Here is a 20985-nt window from a genome sequence, read left to right as displayed (position 1 = left end):
AGGCGAAGCTGGAATAGCCTCTGAAGGCTATCAGCATAGGTAGGAAAAAAAGAGACAATACGTCAGTCTCGATTATATTGTATTACGATAAACTTGCTCTTTAAATCGAAAGGATCGGCTGTTTCGTGTCCGAAATAGGCAGACGGTCGTGTTTTTTTTCTGTGTGTTTTAATCATTTCACTTGTGAAGTTTAATTCAAATTCGAAGTATTCACGAACTCGTCTCAACTCAGTACTTGGTCAACCAAACAGCCAAGTCAACTTTCAATTCAGTTCATTCTCATTCAGTTCAGTCTGCGAGTGAGCGTTGCGTGTGGTGGACGTGTGCGTGTTTCGTTCATTATATATTCGCGTAGTTGATTATCGAAAAACTTGAAGACGGAAGTGTGTTTTAACCTCAAAATGAATACTGTTAGTGTTGGACTGTGATTAAAGAAACACTAGTGGTTATCATTGTTTATTTTTAAGTTTACGTGTTTTTGCAATATTCCAAGTGGATTATCAAATCGACCGGCAATTTAACGCGTGAGTATTTCTACAAACTTCGAGAATTTTAATTTTTCGATGGACCATCGTATTTCGAACGAAAATTTGTTTGCTTAGTTGTTTTTTTGTTAATACAATCGATTCCTAACGACCTTTGTTTGAATGGAATTTTTACCGCAATTTGCGTGATGTATGAGACTTATTAGTTTTGCCGCAGACATGTTAATGAATGAAATCAAACCGGATATCTAAGACCACGACATCGAACAACGCGTTGTTGAACAAGTGTTATAACAGTGCGTTTATTATCGCGCATTCGTACGTTATCGTGTTATACTGATAATGAACTGGAAAGGACAATTCACGTGTGATTAAAAACACAAATATTTGACAAAGTGCTGCTATGTGCAAGCATTACATTTTGGAATTTTTAACAAGGAAACGATTTTATAGTGTACACATTTTATCTGTGTTGGTAAATATTGTTATTAATTGTTAGTTTATCTTCGTAAGAGCTGAATATTAAAAGTAAAACACGACAAGAATTTGAAAAAAAAAAAAATTAGATCTGAACATCTTTAAACTATTTTTGATTATTAATTTAAAAAAAAACAAAACAAATAAATTATCCGAATAGAACGGGCATGTAGACAGACGAATTTGGATAATTTATTTGTTTTGTTGCTATAAGATTTATAGAAATCGTGGACAAATCTTTAAAAAAAAAATTCGTTTTTTGTCAATAAGTACCCACAGATTTTTATTTTCGGAATGTCGCCTAGTATTACTGTCCGGCCCGTGTACCATTTCCATGCAAAAAATCTAGGATCCCCTTTCTCCATTGCCTCATGCAAGAATGACAAATAAAAAACATACTTTCACTTCAATCATATTATGTGAAGTTGAAACTTATAACAGAGTACTAGACAAAGCCTGTAAGCCTGATATTAAGACGACGACTTGCATACATTGGATGAATGAATGGATCGCTATAAGACGGCTAACCTTGAAATACACAAATAACCTTGAGTTAGCATAGATCACTTTTCGCGGCTACGAAACGACTTGACTTCGGCGTGTGAACCCTGTTTTTAAAAGTCAAACATCACAACAACACGCATTCATTAATTGATACAAACATCAGTAACCTAATGTTATATGATACGTCACATATGATTTGATCCTGAAACGAATTAGCAGGTGCCTAGGTACCATTTTTTTTTTTTTTATTACGTACTTTGTGACTTCAGCGTATTTTATACTATTACTGACGTCCATAGATGTATTGAAGTTGTTACACTCAACCTATAACCTAACACATTGAATTGTCTTTTTCGAATATATTGTAAGAGAATATGTGATTGTAGGATGAGTACCACAGAAACTGGTGGTAGGACGTCTTATGAGTCCGCACGGGCAGGTACCCTGCCATTTCCGCCGTGAAGCAGTAAACCGTTTCAGTTTGAAGCGTAGGGCAGCCGTTGTACTGTAAAACTGTCACTGTGAATTAATGTCTTGAGATTTTAACACCAGACAGGTCGTGAGCTCATTCACCCTTTATCTTCTTCTTCTTCTCTATATATAAAAATGAATTGCTGTTCGTTAGTCTTGCTAAAACTCGAGAACGGCTGGACCGATTCAGCTCATTTTGGTCTTGAATTATTTGTGAAAGTCCAGAGAAGGTTTAAAAGGTAGATAAATATGAAAATCCTCGGAATTAAATAAGAATAACAATTTTGTTTTCTCTTTGATGTGTCCCCCGTCGGACGGATTCCTTTTGTTTGTTTTATATAAAAGTTTAGGCCTTTTATTTATCGATTGCGGCACTGCAAAGTCTGCCGGGTCAGCTAGTAAGGAATAAAAATAAATAGACCCTTCAAAATCGAGACCTAGAGAAATTCCAAATTTTCATGCATTTTAGATAAATTAAAATGAATATGAAACAAACAGTATTTGAATGCTTTCTTTCAGTGTTGACTCTTCATTCAAACCAAATTAAAATAGGATGTGGTTTTTCATAGCGACTGTAAACTATAAGACTATTGTTTTCTTCCTTTCACCTTTCGTCGGTTTCCTTAATAATTAATAATCTCAGATCCTAACCAATGACATACATTTTAATTTTGTAGTTTGCTTAACGGTATTAGCGGTTTTTTTTTTGTTGATAAATTGTGTTTTTTATAAATTATATTTAAGTAAATACGAATTACAAATATTATATTATATTATATTATTTGTTATTTTCTTTCAATAAAAAAAAGTTTATGATTAAGTTGATTATCGATAAAGTTTATTATTGAAAATACGAATAAATCAACATTTTCTGAAAATAAATCGTAGCTAGATCGATTTATTGCCCCCGAAATCCCCTGTATACTAAATGTTATGAAAATCGTTGGAGCCGTTTCCGAGATTCAGATTATATAATATATATTTATATACAAGAATTGCTCGTTTAAAGATATAAGATAATAACTATAGGTGCACTGTAATATTGCTAATAAAACCGCCATTACTAAATGACTTGGGAGTCATAAACCTGGAAAGGAGTTATAGCATCATCTACCTACCTTCATAAAAAAAAAAATTTACTACATCCAACCTAAAGGTCTGACCGTAGGTCATTATGCGTTGATGATATCTTGGTGTAGATTACTCACGATAATGATGCTGTTACATATATGGACTACATACGAGTATTCTATAGGTATTCTAGTCATACTAGATATTAGCACCATATATCGAGGGGTAAAAAGGCAATTTGGTTTTAGCGACCATTTTATTTAAATTTGTATTTAAAGTATAAAATTTGGAAAAAATATCATAAGAAAAAAACTTTTCAGCTATCCTAATGGAGTAAACTTAATTGAAGTTCAATTAAAAACATCGAACCGTTAATGCTTATAAGTAATAAAAAGCACCTTTAATTTTGCAAAGGTTAATGCCGCGTATTAAGCGAAATACTGATTGTATGCTAGGTACACCCTTCGCTATGATCTCTTTCCTAAGTACAGTATTATGGTGGTATTGGTTACGTTGATAGCATTTGGAAATTCATTTGAGGATATTGCAGAATGCGCAATGGCTCTATTAGTACTTATGTCCTCTGCTCCGGTAGTGGGTGAGTTTTAAAACAAAATCTGAATGATGATAGTTATTGTCAAAGTCTATAGAGAGCATAAGTCGTAAAGACCCTGTACATGTACATAGATACAACTTATCTCTACCCTGAAATTGTGTTTTGGTTTGAAGGGTGGTACAACCGTAACACGATACAAGTGAAGCGTTCACCTTGTAATGTCTATGTCCGGGAAACGTCAAACGTCCACACTTAGATGCAATAAGACAAAACAGTCCAAAACAGACGGTGTGGTGGTAACTTATGATTATCTTAAAGCAGCTGCTTGTTAGGTCTCCTTCGGGGGTGCTCGGCAATCCCACCCCTCCTGGCTGAGCCTTTACTCACCCACCTATTCTGGTGAAACTGGAAAGGCCCCAGGGCTACTAGTAATCCTTTCATAAAAAAAAACATTATCTCTCTCTCTCTTTCTCTCTTTATTAGTTTTGTCCTCTACATCAAAACGAGACAATGATAAGGTTGTTTAGTTTATGTATTATTTTTTATATCACATTTTTAAGAGTGATATTTCCAGTATCCTTGGGTATCCGATGACCGTTCTAGAACGACTAATAACTGTAGTATCCAACGGCACGGTACATGTGGTTTTACGGTGCTATAAAAAGCCAACGCTTTATCGTTAGGTAAATGTTCAGGTAGTAGCTATTAATTTTTTTTCTCACTCCAGCACTTTTCTTAGAGTGGTCTTTGAGTGTCGTTTTTGCACCTGGTGATTGCTCTCAATATTCTCTTCCATTCCTCTAAATTGTTGTCTTGTGGGATTTTGCTCTTGTGGGACATTGCGTGACAGACTTAATAAAAAGAAGTCGTCTTATTAGAATTTTGTCTTTGATAAACGTTCTGCGTTGATGGTCTCGGGTGATAAGATCTAAAAAGACTAGGCTTAGTAATTGCCTTCATTCATAAAAGATACGTGTGAAAACGTAGGATAGAATAGTGACGTTTTTTCTTTGTTCATTATAATAATTTTTTTTAATACTACTTATTCCTTGCAACTGTCGTAACCGAAATATTTTGTTTGTAAGTACTTTTTTATATTTTTTTATCGCCCTTAACAGTCGAGCATACGGCCCACCTGATGGTGAGTGGTTACCGTCGCCCATGGACTACAGCAATGCCAGGGACCAAAACCAAGTCGCTGCCTACCGTTAAGTACTCTCCACAAGCCTCGTTTGTTGTATTATTATATGCTGTACAAATAATATAGATCAAAAAAGTTTCTCTCTTGATTTGCAAACGTGATATTACTGTTTTTCCTCAGTACAAGAAGAAATAAAACTAAAATGTCAGCATTATAGGTTTGTTTCTTCTTTTTGATGATAATCTCAGGTATCCGTAGGGATCTGAATCTGATATAGTTAATAACATTTTATTCATCAATCTGTGTAAGATATGATCAACTTATCAAAAAACATGACATTTACCTCAAATTACATGAATAAAAATTATATATAATCACTTAGAAATAGCGTGTCACATCGCTTGTGTATTAACTGGTCCCTTGTCCGAAAATACAGAACCGGTACTTGGCATCGATTGTACGATTAGATCGTTACAGAACATTTTTGGACGCTTTTGCTTCCTTGCTGAAGGAAAACTCACGTCTTATCTAAGCGGATAGAAGGGTCGTCGAATGTGGCTGCTAACTCGCCTTTATGGTTACCCTTTAGGGACTTCATACATACATATAGATTGAAAGAAAACGTAGTATTATTTAAATACACTACATACACATTTAATTACACTAATAAGATTACCGATATTAAATTGATCACATAATTTGAGTGTGAATAAAATTAAATTTGAAACCTATAAAAATAGTACGTTAGAAACAGCTCTATTGCTAAATTTGCAAATGATCGCATCGCATATGCCATTTGATAATAAATTATAAACTATACAATGCTATTACGACAAAATATATATGTAAAATGTAGGCTAGTGTTTTGGACTAGATTTCAAACTGTTTAAGCAATCTGTATCCGTTGATTTTTTTACTTTAAATGCTAATGCCATATATAAATGAACATTTGAAAAAATTAAAACTTCTAATTAGAAACAATGAGAGAGTATGTTAAAATTTTCGATCCCAAAATTTCTCGACGAAAAAATACAGCCCGAATTGCGAATCCCATTCTTTTTCAATTATGGACCGTTGATAACAGATTTATTAGGACCGTCCTGTAATTAGGGAAAATGAATTAATATTGAAATTGAGGGATTTGTTTTTGAATAGTATCTGTACTTACTTACTTACTTACGTTATGCAGGTATAAACTGAGCTTAATATTATAAATATTGCTGGTTCTAGTTTAAGTGTAATAATGAAGGAAAAAAATATGCTTTTTAGTTTGTTCGGATATCGGTGCCGGATTTCCCATTACAGTTTTAGGAAATTAAAATTTTGTGGGTACGTAATCTATATATAAATTAATTGCTGTTCGTTAGTCTCGCTAAAACTCGATAACGGCTGGACCGATTTGGCTAACTTTGGTCTTGAATTATTTATGGAAGTCCAGAGAAGGTTTAAAAGGTAGATATGAAAATGCTCGGAATTAAACAAAAATAACAATTTTGTTTTTCCTTTGATGTGTCCCCCGTCGGACGGATTCCTTCTGTTTGTTTTAAGTTTATTTTATACAAAAGTTTAGGTCTTTTATTTGTCGATTGAGGCACTACAAAGTCTACCGGGTCAGCTAGTCTAAAATAAATATAAATCCACGCCTAACTCAAGGTCGACGATTCCCGGGCGTTCTCTGAGTTTGTGAGTTAAATTGCGTACAATTCTAAATATATATTTAGGATTCAGAAGAAAAAACATTTAAAAAAAATAACAATTTAAACATTACAAAATTTGTTATTCTCAAACTTTAATTAATTGACTCTAATTCAACATAAATATTGACATAAATCACCAAATAACCAGAATACAGAATAAACACTTTTATTTATTATCTTGAATGTTTCGAGCAAAGGCGTTGCTATTTATAGTACCACACCATAGCACTGTACCCTCTACATTATTTTTAAATTCGTGTTTCCTAAATATATTATTACCAAATCAGTGAAATTAAGATAGCTTTGAGAACATTGTTACTGTATTCATGTTTACTTACAATTTACAACGGTATATGTGTTCAGTATTATTACGCCGATAAGAGTAACGCAATCTTTTGCCGAATAGCAGAAACGAATATCAAAAGAACTAGTAAAGTCGAGAACGCTCGAGAAGTACAACCCCATCTATTATCAAATAACAGAAACACATATCGAAACTACTCGACTTGTCAGGAATGTTCTCGATAATTTTAGGGATGTTGTATCGACTATAAAAGCGTTGCAGAGATGACATGAACAGTACGATAGAGAATAATGAATTACGTTTATTTTATTTATTATTGAAATTACATTTATTTTAAATGTATATTGTTCGGCGCAATATATGTAATAAAAGTCATAATTATTTAAAAATATCAGATTTTTTTTTTTTTTAAATAAAAACACGAAGCACGTAAAGTATTGTTGAACTGGTAAACTATAAAATTTCTATTGAAATTTTTAAGTTGAACTATATAAACTTGCTTAGTTTTTCTTGAGTATTTTAGTACGAGAATCTATTTGTTTCATTTCAATCTGTTTAATAAAAAGTATTATAAGATGTTTTTCTTAATTACAACATCCAGCCAGCGACACTCGTTCAATGAAAGAGGTTCGTTTTGTAGTTGAAAACATTTACGTATAACATTTCTGAACGTTTCTCCTTAGCGTAAATAATTTACGAATATACACATAATTTATTTATGAATGTAAATGAATATATTGTACTGACATTTCATGTTCGAAACACGAGTTCACGGCAGTGACTTTAAACTAACATCGTTTATGAATCTGCATATTCAAATACATTTACTTAATATGTTTTATAAGACTCTTACTTAGTGTTTAGTGAGATTTAATTGTTGACTAGCTGACCCGGCAGACTTCGTAGTGCCTCAATCGATAAATAAAATATTTAAACTTTTTTTTCTACCATTATTAACCTTTTATTTATCTACCTTTTAAACCTTCTCTGGACTTCCACAAATAATTCAAGACCAACATTAGCCAAATCGGTCCAGCCGTTCTCGTAAAACTCGAGACTAAAGAACAACAATTCATTTTTATATGTATAGATTTTAATTAATTATCTGTGGCCGTCCATATAGTTAATGATAACATGGTATTCCTTTGATTCAATATAGAATCTATATAGATTCCATATTATATTACATTATATAGATTCAATATAGAATCTATATAGATTCCATATTGAAATTTTCATTCCATATTGAATTAATTTTGAACCCATGTCTTAATGAGGATAGCGGCATTGAATTTGTGATTTTTGTAATCTCCGGCAACCACTTAATAGGATATCGGCAGCGAGATCGTCTATAGAAACAAAATGATTCTATACGGGGAAGAGTAATAAAAAAAAAGTGTAGAAATCACTAACAGTAATTGCGTTGGCTTTTCTTTCTTCGCTTTTATTGCCTTAGCAGGCAGACAATCATCCGCCCCAGCTGATGGTAAGTGGTTACCGTCACTTATGGACGTCAGCAATGCCAGGGGTAGAGCCAAGCCGCTGCCTACCGTTAAGCACTCTCCATAAGCTTCGTTTGAAGAAGGATATGTCATAGCGCTCAGAAAACACCGTGGAGGGGAGCTCATTCCAAAGCCGGATGGTACGTGGCAAAAATTATCTATTGTGTATGTTGTATGTGAAAACATTGAAGTTCGCGTAAACACGCGGACGATGTTTCGACCTGATAGATTCGCGGCTAAACCGGCAGTGCAGGTTTTTTGTCGCCGTCACCTTGAATCTTGAGGTAACCTGATAATACAACAACAACGCAATATTATTTTTTCTTATGCCAATAAATGAAAAGCAGCTAGTTAAAATTATAAAGTACGTGATCACATGTTTTAATATTTTGCCAGATCGGCACATCGATTTTGTTGCAAAGTAACAGGAAAAGGGCATGTAATTGAAAGGTCTATAGCACTTGAAATTGCTTCGTAATCCTCTTTAATCATTCCATTGTTTTAACTGCCTCGTTGGCTCTGTGACCAGTGACACTCAGAACTACTTCACGCAATCGTGAACGGAATACCCACTTGTTAAAATATTAGGCTTTCTATTGTAAAATATAAAATTTACCTTGGAGGGATACTCTCTGTGTTCACACACTTCACTCCCTTTACAAGTACTACGTTCAATACTAATTGTTACGATAGGACTTGTCGTGGATAACGACTTTTAGTAATATTAAGACGGTGGTTTTGATTATTATTTTAAATGATGAAATAAATATCACAAAATGAAGGATAGACTCCGTAACGCCACAGTATAAAATGGCGGTAAGTGGACAGAGTCGTGGCATTCCGTGTCAGACAGTCATTCCGTCCGTCTCAGTCAGTGAGTCTCTGTCAGTCAGTCAGTCAGTCAATCAGTCGGTCTGTCGGTATGTGGAACGAAACTGTCGGTTTACCCTGTCATTGTGAAAGTTGTGTGTGTTGAGTTTCAATAATTATTATTGAAAAGTTTTATTGACTAAACTGAGTTCAATCGAATACGAGTGATGACGGAACCTACCGCTCAGCCATCCCTGACGTGTGCTGACAGACTAGTTTGATGGGCTTTTGAGTTGGAATTTGCTGCTTATAGCTTTGAAACTTTTTGAACTATTTCCCCATATAAGACCTCCTTACCTCTATCCTTCATAGTTGTAACCAATAAAAAAGTTGTTTGGATGTCAAATATTGAGAAATTTCATTGAATGTCAGATCTGTGCAAAGGAATGCTAATTAGAAAGTCAAAATATTATCTATGAATAGTTCATTTCTGTATTTCCATTATAATGATACGACATGAACTTGACCAACATTCGTACATTTCCTAGAAGGTATTTAAAGGGCCTTATAAATTAAGTTAATAAACCTTGGCCAAGGACATACACACACTACGTGATTAAAATTCAAATGAACTAGTTCTATTTAAATACATTGAACTTTGGCCTCTTTTTTTATTCGGTTCTGTATGTAGTGAATTATCTTTGTCACAAAAAACCAATAATGATCGAGGCAAACTGAGTCAATTTACATAATTACTAGTCGTAGAGTTTAGTACAATGTAAATATCTTTCCTATTTCTGCCGCGAAACAATTATACGCTTTGGTTTGGAAAGGTACGGCAGTTGTAATCCAAACTTTTCTTGCGGTATACATAGAAAGAGATAAAATGGTGGTACTATATTACGAAAATTCAGCTTTGTAATTTTTACATTTGATGAATCTTATATCAGAAGTACAAACATGAACCAGACTTAATAAAATTATTCATTACTTAAATTTATTAGCATAGTAAATCTTTAAAATGTTTTAGTATATTGACCGTAACTTTTAGAAATATTTAATGCTAATTTTAAGAAATATAACCGAAGATTGTTCGTGGAATTCGATTGTCGAGACGTCTGTGAATTTTTTGGTTGTTGTTATTCTTCGAATAAAAGTTCCTGTTTAAATATCAATGCAACTTCAAATCATTAAGCTGTCCGAGCTTTTTGGTACATGCGTTCAACATGCGACTTTAAGGACTTAGGATTCATGTCATGTGAAATCAAATCAAATCGAGGGTGAAAGGCTTTTTTGGTTTAAGTGACATTTTTGCAACTTTACAGGAGAACAATTAAAAGTTTAAAATTAAGTAAAAATACTGTAACAAAAATAATGCTTCGGCTATTTGATTGGGGTAAGCTTAATTGAAGTTCAATTAAAAACATCGAGCTGTTGATGCTAATATTAAATAAAACGGACCTTTAATCTTCTATCTTCTTCTTCTATATATAAAAAATGAATTGCTGTTCTTTAGTCTCGCTAAAACTCGAGAACGGCTGTACCGATTTGGTTAATTTTGGTCGTGATTTATTTGTGGAAGTCCAGAGAAGGTTTAAAAGGATAGATAAATATGAAAATTGCGACGGGTTCCTTTTGTTTGTTTTAAGTTAATTTTATACAGAAGTTTAGGTCTTTTATTTATCGATTGAGGCACTACGAAGTCTGCCGGGTCAGCTAGTTACAAAGATAAATGTCGCGAATTAAGCGAAATGTCCCTTAAACCAAATAACTTTTCACTCGTCGAAATCAATCAAGACTTCAGGCATATCCATGTTTTGATTCAATGTCTTAACATTCACCTTGTGTCTATTAGTAACTGCCTCACAGGAAACGCGCATACTTAACATTTTGAGAAATCAAAAAACAAAAGATCTAAATTAGGTTTTTTTATTTATTGCTTAGATGGGTGGACGAGCTCATAGCCCACCTGGTGTTAAGTGGTTACTGGAACCCATATACATCTATAACTTAAATGCGCCACCCACCATAAGATATAAGTTCTAAGGTCTCAAGTATAGTAACAACGGCTGCCCCACCCTTCAAACCGAAACGCATTACTGCTTCACGGCAGAATTATCTTAGCACACTTATCCCGTCGAGGAGAAAAACGTGAAACACATCTACAAGTGCAAGTCCGTTAACAAAGTTTCCCCACAAAATAATTAAAGGGCCGGTTCTTAAGAGCACACGTGCAACTCGAGATAACACCGGGTCCTTATATTAACACTCAAATTACTAATTACTTAGTTGATAAGTCGTCTCATACAAAGGGTTGAGTGTTGTCCGTGTCAAAGAGCAACACCCTTAAGCTTAATGAATTGACCCAAGTACAAATTGAGAGGATTATATTCGAACAGAGTAGGAATTAACTAAGAAATTGTTGCTGATAGTTCTATATGTATAAGATTATGGTTCTTGATTGTTTGTGGAATGCACAATTGAAAACTTCGCCTTAACGATTCAATAATGAGTCCGCTTAAACATACATATACAGTTAAGCATGAAATCAAATAAGTATTGTTCACGCAAATTCACATGTAATTATTACTCTGTAAAAACGAAATTGTTTATCTGTATTAGATCAGTTTGAAGCCGTAATAATCTATGTTAATGTTTAGTTTTACCATTCACTACTCTGTACGCTCTCTGCCCAAGCGCCTCTAACGCGAACGGACGCGTCTTCAGAACACTTCAATCAGACTTGAATATAATTAAATGTTCTAATTCAGACTAAATACAATTGTTCATAAGAAGTCAGTGCTATTATTACTCAGACTATCAGTACGCTGCATGCGATCCAGCCGAGCCCGTCTGGTGGCCCATGAAATTCAGTAACGACGCTCATTCGACCGCCATATTCAACAAGTATATTTGTTTAAAGATTACCTAATGAATGTGTAATGTTGTATGATTATGAATAATTTTAGGGTTTAGGAATGCAGTAACTTTTTTTACTAGGTATCTGGGTTTTTAGAGATTGTGTACTATATGAAGTATATAGAACAAACGGAAAATAAATATTTGTAACTTAAGAAACAAATTTCGGCGTAACGATTACACTGAATTACGTCGTCAATTTGTTTCTATTTGGAAATTGTAGGTAGTAATTGGCGGAACATGTTTCTTATATATCCTAACTACACTGACTTTCGGACTTGTCACACTTTAAAACAGAGACATTGAATTTATATTACAATAAGTAACTGTATTTCACGTATTTGTATGTAAATTTAAACAACCAAATGATTTTATCAAGGCATTGACTTTGAATTGACTTTATTAAATTAGATAACATACCAAGGCTACATACTCATTAGAAGGCTCCAAGTTACCCGAAGAGCAATGGGAGGACTGCTCGGAGCTTCCCTGCGCGCGGGTAGGTACCACCACCCTGCCTATTTCTGCCGTGAAGTAGTAATGCGTTTCGGTTTAAAGGGTGGGGCAGCCGTTGTAACTATATTTATACCTTAGAACTTATATCTCAAGGTGGGTGGCGCATTTACGTTGTGGATGTCTATGGGCTCCAGTAACCACTTAACAGAAGGTGGTCTTTGAGCTCGTCCATATAAGCAATAAAAAAAATATATATTTAATAATAACTGTATTTGATGTATTTGTGTGTAAATTTAAACAACCAAATAATTTTATCAAGGCATTTTTATAGTTAGATAACATACATACCAAGGCTACATACTCATTAGAAGGCTCCAAGTCACCCGAAGAGCCATGGAGAGTGCTATGCTCGGAGTTTCCCTGCGAGATCCAATCAGAGATGACGGAATTTCGAGAAAGACTACGATAACTGATTTAAACTAAAAGCTTTTGAGGTTGAAGTGGAAGTGAGCAGAACACATTGCTTGTGGAACGGTTGGCCACTGTGGTCAGGCAGGGTCTCCCACAAGCTGGACCGACGACCTGCTAAAATTCGCAAAATCCGCTGGACGCAGGCAGTGATCATTACGGCGAGCCTTGAATAATGTTTCGTGTCCATCAGTGGACAACCTTCATTGGTTTTTACAAGAAAATTGAAAAAAAAAATTCGAAAAAAAAATGCGTATGAAATATTCATGATAATATTGTAATCCGCATAGTCCTCAATATTAAGCAACAGATAACTGAAAAAAATGGCGACAACAATCTTTCAAGCGCGAACCTCTTCTATTCCGATCCTCATGTTTATTTTATCATATCTATACTTTACTTATAATATTATAAAGAGGAAAGATTTGTTTGCTTATTTGTTTCGAATAAGCTCCGAAACTACTGGACCGATTTGAAAAATTCTTTTTCCATTAGAAGCCGACATTGTCCCTGATGAACATAGGCTACTTTTTTTATTTTTTTTTTATTTTTTTTTTTTGGTTTCATGTGTGTTTTAATGTATCCGAAGCGAAGCGAGGGCGGGTCGCTAGTTATGAATAAACCGAAAATACTGTTACCGGTGTCCACAAATACCACCAATATGAATCGTGAAATGATCATAATAATTACCATATTCTTGAAAAGCCGTAATACTTACGTAGTAACTATTTATTAATCTGTGGTAATACTCGCACTTCGCCACGCAACAAATACATTGACGCCGTGATCAAAGCCTTCGTTTTGACGCGTTTGCAGAATGCGTAATTAGCGCGCGTCAGAGCGCTAAACTGACGCCGCGCTATGACGCCGAGATGTGTTGTACTACTATGGTAACATACCGTCAAACAGAGCCCCAGCGCTATAAGTACGCAGCGCTCTGTCGCGGCGTTAGGACGCTTTGACTGCAGGTGTTGTAATTTTTTACAAACTTTATTTTAGCGTCCGAGTGAATGTGTATTAAAATACTAGATAATGCCCGAAAAAATGATACAAATAGTTAGAAAATACCCATGCTTATACAATGCCACATCTGAATCACTCGATTTCTTAATACTTTTAAATTGTCTACTACACTGCTATCGAAAGGCACTATGATTTGGCGAATGCGTTGCGTCGAGGAGCGTTAGACTCATCTAGTCAATTTGAAGAGCGCGACGTTAAGTACGCGGCGCTAATTACGTGTTCTGTTTGACGAAGCCTTAAGTCAGTGTAAAACATCGATTACTTAAACGGCATCTACTATAAAAGCCTTAATGAGAATACTGCACATGTTGATGTAGAAATTAATGTTTTGAAGATAGGAAGAGCTGATGTGTAATAGGAAAATATCGATATCTCTTTAGCACGCTCGCCATTGAATAAAGGTGACGTCATAACCCTCACTGTGTATCTTTCTTCAAGGACTTATAGAGGAGGTCTTTCATTCGTATTGTTTTTGTTTATAATTAAAATAAACAATTACACTCACCGTAATACGATATAATCAAACCATAGTCCTCAGTCCTCAACGTGGGTTGCGCTATTACATGGTGTAATGGGTAGATATGATGCGATTTGTACTAGTAGCTCGCGTACCAATCTGACATCTGACAGCTGTGAGCTAGGCCACCCATATAAACAACAAAAAAATCTATACAATAAGTTTTTTGTCTATTTCATTCTATATTGTTATTGGAATCAAAACTAACTGTAGTTGATATATCAAGTCTTATATGTACATCACCTGTGTGTGCCTATGAAATCATAATATGAAACGACCAGACTCAATATTTGCGAATGCAGACAAGCGTGAATGACTCGTTTTAATTTTTAAATTTAACACTGACCTCATTTTAAGTCGTAAGTTTCATAAGATGACGAACTTGGATTGTTTTAAATGCCAAAAATATATATTTAAAAATCGCCAAAATGGCATCATCATAGTTCGACGTAACATTTAAATTATGGTTAAATTACTATAATTCGTTTTTGGATGGTAGGGTTAATTAGAAATATTGGAATATGACATGACAGTGTTCAAAATACAATGACGTGACTTTATTAAAACTAAACAATTTTTATAACTTGTGATTCCGACGAGAACGTTCAGATTCTTTCGGAACACGCAAAATTCTTATCTAATTCTATTTATATAGAAGTAATTTTGTTTTGGCTTTGTTCCAAAATTTCGTTTTCAACAGTGTGGGAAAAGCGTTTCAACTGTCTAGGGACTCTAAGCTTGTACGCTTGGAGGGCATGGCTTGAAACGAGTTATTCCGGAGATGGGGACCCACGAGGACCGGCCGACTGTTCCGGTAAATGTCGATGGCCTTTGTTACACGATATCCCCATATTTACTTTCCTCGAGTGCCTATTGTTTGGTATTTGGCTAACACCGCAAATATTTGGATGCGTTATGATGTTCAAGTTACATCAATTAGAAGCTCAAATGTAGGTTAAGACATTGCATGTAATATGTATAAGTAGATTTCTGCTCGCTCATGATTCGCGTGGATTACATTTTATATCGCGTAGGCGGACCCGTCCCGACTAGTGGCTTGAAAGGCCTATATTCTTTTCCGGGGTTCAGACGGTATTTTCATAACGGTTTTCGTCGAAATCGGTAAAGTGGCTTTACGTGAAAACCTAACGGGAAAACTGAGCTACTTTCACTAATAGCATTTGTTATACAACGTCTAAATATAAACAGTATTAAGTCCAAAAACAGCTAGATGATGATTACGCGAACAAAAGAACCTCTCTCTCTCTCTCTCTTCCCAGCTATTTATCCCACATGGTGGTGGGGTCAGCTTTCCTGACTTTACTCCTCCATTTCGCTCTGTCTTCGACATCCTCGTCAGCAACATTGCATTCCCTCCTGTCCTTCAGCACTACGTCCCTCCACCTTGTCTTGGGTATGCCTCTAGGTCTCCGACCGGGGAGGTCGAGCAGTAGCGTCAAATTTCCGACGTAGTCAGGTGGCGAACAAAGAAACTAACAGACAGAAAACAATTATAAAAATCGCTTTTTGATGTTCTTTGACTGTTCTTTAGTTTTGTCCTTTTCTATATTAGCTTTGTTCAAAATACAGGCACAGAGCTTTCTGCGGTTCGATTATATAAATTGATGATTGTGATTGTGAACTACGTTTTCTAAATGATTTACTGGATGGGACGTGCTGTGAGTTTATAAGGCTTAGCACTGCTATCCAGCTTGTTTCTGTTTGAAGGGTGTTATTTCAATGCATTTGCAACTTCAGTTTTATGTAACATAGTGGGCGGTGACAGATTTGCTGTTGCGTTTATATTGTGATGTGAGTCATTCATCCACCCATCTAAACTAACTAGTGGTCCCGCAGTAATCGAATTCGAGTATAGTTAATTGAAATTATAAGTTTGAATATTATTAAGGATCTATTGTCAAAGATTATTATACTTCTATAATCACAGATCTCGACTACACTATAGATAAATAATATTGAAGATAAACATTATCAATATATTCTGAATTTGACCACAGACTTTAACAATGAACAAAAGAGTGTATGCGTGATTGTGTTAAATACATGGTAGTGTGTAATGTTTTTTTAAATAGCTTTAATGTATTTTTTATGCATAATTAAAAAAAAAATTTTTTGGATTCTGCACTCCTCTATATTTTCTATAAGTGTGGGAAATTTCATACTAATCCGTCAGCGCAATTTTCGTAAAAACGGGTACAAAGTTTTTGCTTCACATATTAATATATGAATAAACAGAATCCAACAGTTATTCGGAAATTAAATTTAAAAACGAGAAATTGTGTCAAAGTCAGATGTGACTTTCCTTGACCGTTACGAGAGACGTATTGCGTCACTGATAAAAATAAAAAGTACATGAATGTTGAATCGAAGTCGCGGTATTACTCGGAGTTTCAGTTTACGTCATGAATAAGAATCGACCACGGCGCGATGTTGTCACGTAAACATGACATATCCCGATCCCTCAGAATACTGAACTGGTATTTACTTATGTAGTATTTAGAGCAAACCCAGTCCGTTTATGGGACGGGTTTTTGCTATAAAACATCATATTTATTCAGGAAGAATAAAATTTCGCATTTTAACTTTTTACGACTCTTGTCTTACTTTTAGATTTCGTTAACCCTAGCATAAGCTTCATGCAATTAAAGAGATTAAATAAAAAAGTTGATCGGATAGCCTTTAAAGACTTTGCTAAAACATACATCAAAATCGGTCAATACAAACAAACAAACAAATCAAAAACAACAGACTAATTCCCTGAACTCGACTTAACACTGCGTTAAAAGTTTTAAATTGATCGTGCCAATCTTCCAGTAAGCCTACTATAGATTTACTTTTGCAAGACGCTTGCGTTCTATCCCTTGGGACTTTTCAACAGCATGTTTTACTTTATCTCGATCACTTGACCCTTGGCCGTATGTGTAATTTATGATACGGACAATTCAAAGTCTATCAGACCATATTTCATATGTTGATGTTTGCATTGAGTGGTTTTAGAAACTGCAATGCGGTTCGAATGTTATACATAATCAGTTTCGGGGAAGATATTTGGTTTGCTTTTGAACCGATATTAAATCCTTCGTAACTAATTTGGATCGGATTCTGCCGATACGTTGTATTTGCATTTCATACGATTTGTGTGTCTTTAAATAATCATTCACAGTTCTCATGTCCTATTATTCATGAATTGAAATATACTCTATTCCAATTAGAAAGTCCCATGAGACAGATGTTATTAGTGTGTTATTGTGTGTGTGAGTTAATTGTATAATGATTTAGATTGATTGTGTATTTTTAAATTATGTTTACGACCATGAACAAAAAAAATCTGTTGTCTGTAAAGTCGGTTTACTGACGATAGTTGAACGTGACAACGTCATAAAAAAATACTGATGGAATGATTTCATTTTTCAATTATCGCAATTATCGTTGCTATAAAAAATTGACACCACATTCACTTTTCACTGAACTTCATACTTGACGAAAACATGTAAATGTATTATTGTATAGCAGCTGTCCACGCGGATGCATCGCTCACTCAAGTAGGAGAGAGACAGATGTCGAACGCTGCCGAACGCGGAGGCCGATTGTGCCTCTTTGTCGCTCGTTGCGCGCTCTGGCTTGCACTTCAAGTCTTAAATGGAACGCCTCAGAGCGAGGCAACGCCGCATGAGTCATGTTTTTTCGTGCGTGCAGCCGGCTCCATCGAATTATAAGACGTTGTCACGTCAAAAATGATTATTTTCTCAAATTATGCGAAACGTGAAGAGTTACGTTCTAAGAAGTGTCAAAAGGGACTTCGTAATTGGAATAAAGTATAGTTAATGTATGTTATTGGTGAAATTGCATTATACAACTTGCAGGTACGAGATAATAATAAAAATTTACAGATTTCATTGATCGAATAGGAGCGCATCACTGGTTTTCGACAAAAACAAGAATAGTGTTGTAGTCAAAACTGGAGTGTAATCTGCGATACTCGACTAAACCAGTTAAATGCAAGTTCATTGCGTATGACGTAATTTTGGAACCAAATAAAATACTAGTTAAGTACAGACTGTGAACTAATATAAAAGGATTTGGGACATATAACATCATACTTGGTGATGGGTGTTTAGTTTGATATAAATCAAACGGAAGGTTTGTTTTAAATTTCACAAGAGGCTCTTCACCACGGAAGTTTCTATGAATAAATGTTTTGCTCGTATTTATATAGAATTTAGAGACGTTGTCACATTGCTCGCATCACTCGATCCTAGTACACCATGGGTCTTATCCACTAGGCAACGGCGCGGCGTATAGATTTGTAGTGATGTGATGAATAATTAAATCTCAATAACAAAAAACTATAAACAGTAGAAATTATGTTCATGTTCTGAGGTTCTTGTAGATAATTAGATCTAACTTTGACTGTTTTTGACCCAAATTGACTAGTTTTGGGCCATGCAAAATACCATCAAAACCACTGCCTAAAATACAATGCTATCAAAATATGAATTCATAAAGCCATATTAGAAATAGAATTTCATAAAAAATCCAGGAAGTGGGAAAAAGGATGTGTACATTTATTACTGTAATATCCAGAGTAGGTACGCCTTCATTCATATGACGACATACCGTGATTTTAGGTATGACAAATCTTTGCTTACAATCTGAACGTGTGACTAAATCCAATGTCTGTTTATAAATGCCACGAATCAATCCTACACTGACTCATGTTGTTGTGATAACAAAATGTTTTTGCAACATCTGGGAATGATACAAAACAAAATGGCTGTCATCTTCTGTTTCTTTCGCTGCTTCCTTCTTCTTAGCTCCGTAACCAGTTCGGATGTGGTTTTCACTAACAGAAAGCGCGTTAAACAAGTAAGGTTTGCGACATTTTGTGTATATAATTTGTAAATTTATATTGGGCAGGATGGATGAACTAAACGTTAGTAAAACAAAAAAAAAGTTTTCATTTGTTTACTGCGTTATGATATCCAAATCTTTAGGGAATGTGTATTATTCTAAGCCGGTGAAACGTCACGAAAAGTCACTATATGACAATATATTTCGAAATAAATTAATAGTTAATTGAGCTATTTACGAAATAAGCATTTAGATTGAATATGTTTTCGTAATTTAATCGTGAGGTAAATTCTCAATTTCATATTTGTCTACAATATGAAGCCAGTTCAAAATCTTGTAGTTATTCGTATGGTGGAGGGTATTTGCGTTCATTATGTTCAATTTTACTGAGTTTTTGTTTGTTCCTACTTTTCTTAATAATTAATCTCATATTATTTTTTTAGTTAAATTCCCAAAAGCGTAAAGATAAAGTAAAGAAAGATGTTTAGGTGTAAGAAAAAATTAGCTAATTAGACTTCTTTACACGGACCGTCCGTGTTCGCTGGTTAGATCTGGTAAAAATATCGAGAGATCAACACTTCAAACTAGACACGACCTTCAGCATTGAAGAGACCGCTAATCAGAAGAAGAAGAAGATTACTCTTACAAAAATAAGTTTTCTTTTAAGTCGCCTACTAAAAATATCACAATTGCAATAATATTCAAACAATTGTATGACGTCAAATATTATTTCACTCTACACCGTTCCGGCTCCTTAATATTAAAAGCATTCACGTTGAAAAGCGTCTCGGAACTGTCCTAAATATTACATTACAAGCGAAATGAAGCCCGCAGAATAATTTAAGTTATGTCACTTTTGCAACGTAAATCTTGAATTCATATCACGGTCTTTAAATAATAACCAACGCACGCTTTATGAGAGTTCCGTATGAAACGTACGACTCCGAAAGGATTCCCCCTAATGGAGTTGCCGCCAAAATTGTACCCAAATTTACGAAATCATTCTTGATTTGAAAGAATTTGAATACGTTTTTGATTTAATAAATAATAATAAAGCAATTTATAAGACATTCAATTTAATTTTGTAGTCGTCGTGGCCTAACGGATAAGACGTCCGGTGCATTCGTGTTGAAGCGATGCACCGGTGTTCGAATCCCGCAGGCGGGTACCAATTTTTCTAATGAAATACGTACTCAACAAATGTTCACGATTGACTTCCACGGTGAAGGAATAACATCGTGTAATAAAAATGAAACCCGCAAAATTATAATTTGCGTAATTACTGGTGGTAGGACCTCTTGTGAGTCCGCGCGGATGGGTGCCACCACCCTGCCTATTTCTGCCGTGAAGCAGTAATGCGTTTCGGTTTGAAGGGTGGGGCAGCCGTTGTAACTATACTTGAGACCTTAGAACTTGTATCTCAAGGTGGGTGGCGCATTTACGTTGTGGATGTCTATGGGCTTCAGTAGCCACTTAACACCAGGTGGGCTGTGAGCTCGTCCACCCATTAAGCAATAATAAAAAAAGACGCATTTTGGTCGCATATTATATTATTATGCGTATGCCGATTTGGTGTGATTCTATGTTTAAATGTTGCCGTGAAAATTGTACCCAAATCTACGAAATCATTCTTGATTTGAAAAAATTTTAATACGTTTTTGATTTAAAAAAAAAGGGTGCGTGTACTTATGTACGCGCGTAAGAAGTTATAC

General features: G+C 34.9%; 1 protein-coding gene across 3 annotated transcripts in view; it reads left to right on the top strand.

The window, feature by feature from the left end:
- The first annotated feature begins 280 nt into the window (after positions 1–280).
- LOC114247916 (angiotensin-converting enzyme) overlaps positions 281–20985 on the top strand; it is a 191333-nt gene continuing 170628 nt past the window's right edge. For all 3 annotated transcript variants that reach the window (XM_089728119.1, XM_089728120.1, XM_089728121.1), the window contains exon 1: positions 281–524. The gene's annotated coding sequence lies outside the window, so the exon portion shown is untranslated. The remainder of the gene's footprint in view (positions 525–20985) is intronic.

This window comes from Bombyx mandarina, chromosome 06 (genome assembly GCF_030267445.1).
Source record: "Bombyx mandarina strain Sakado chromosome 06, ASM3026744v2".
Classification (NCBI taxonomy): domain Eukaryota; kingdom Metazoa; phylum Arthropoda; class Insecta; order Lepidoptera; family Bombycidae; genus Bombyx; species Bombyx mandarina.
This window is presented reverse-complemented; position numbering and strand designations above follow the sequence as displayed.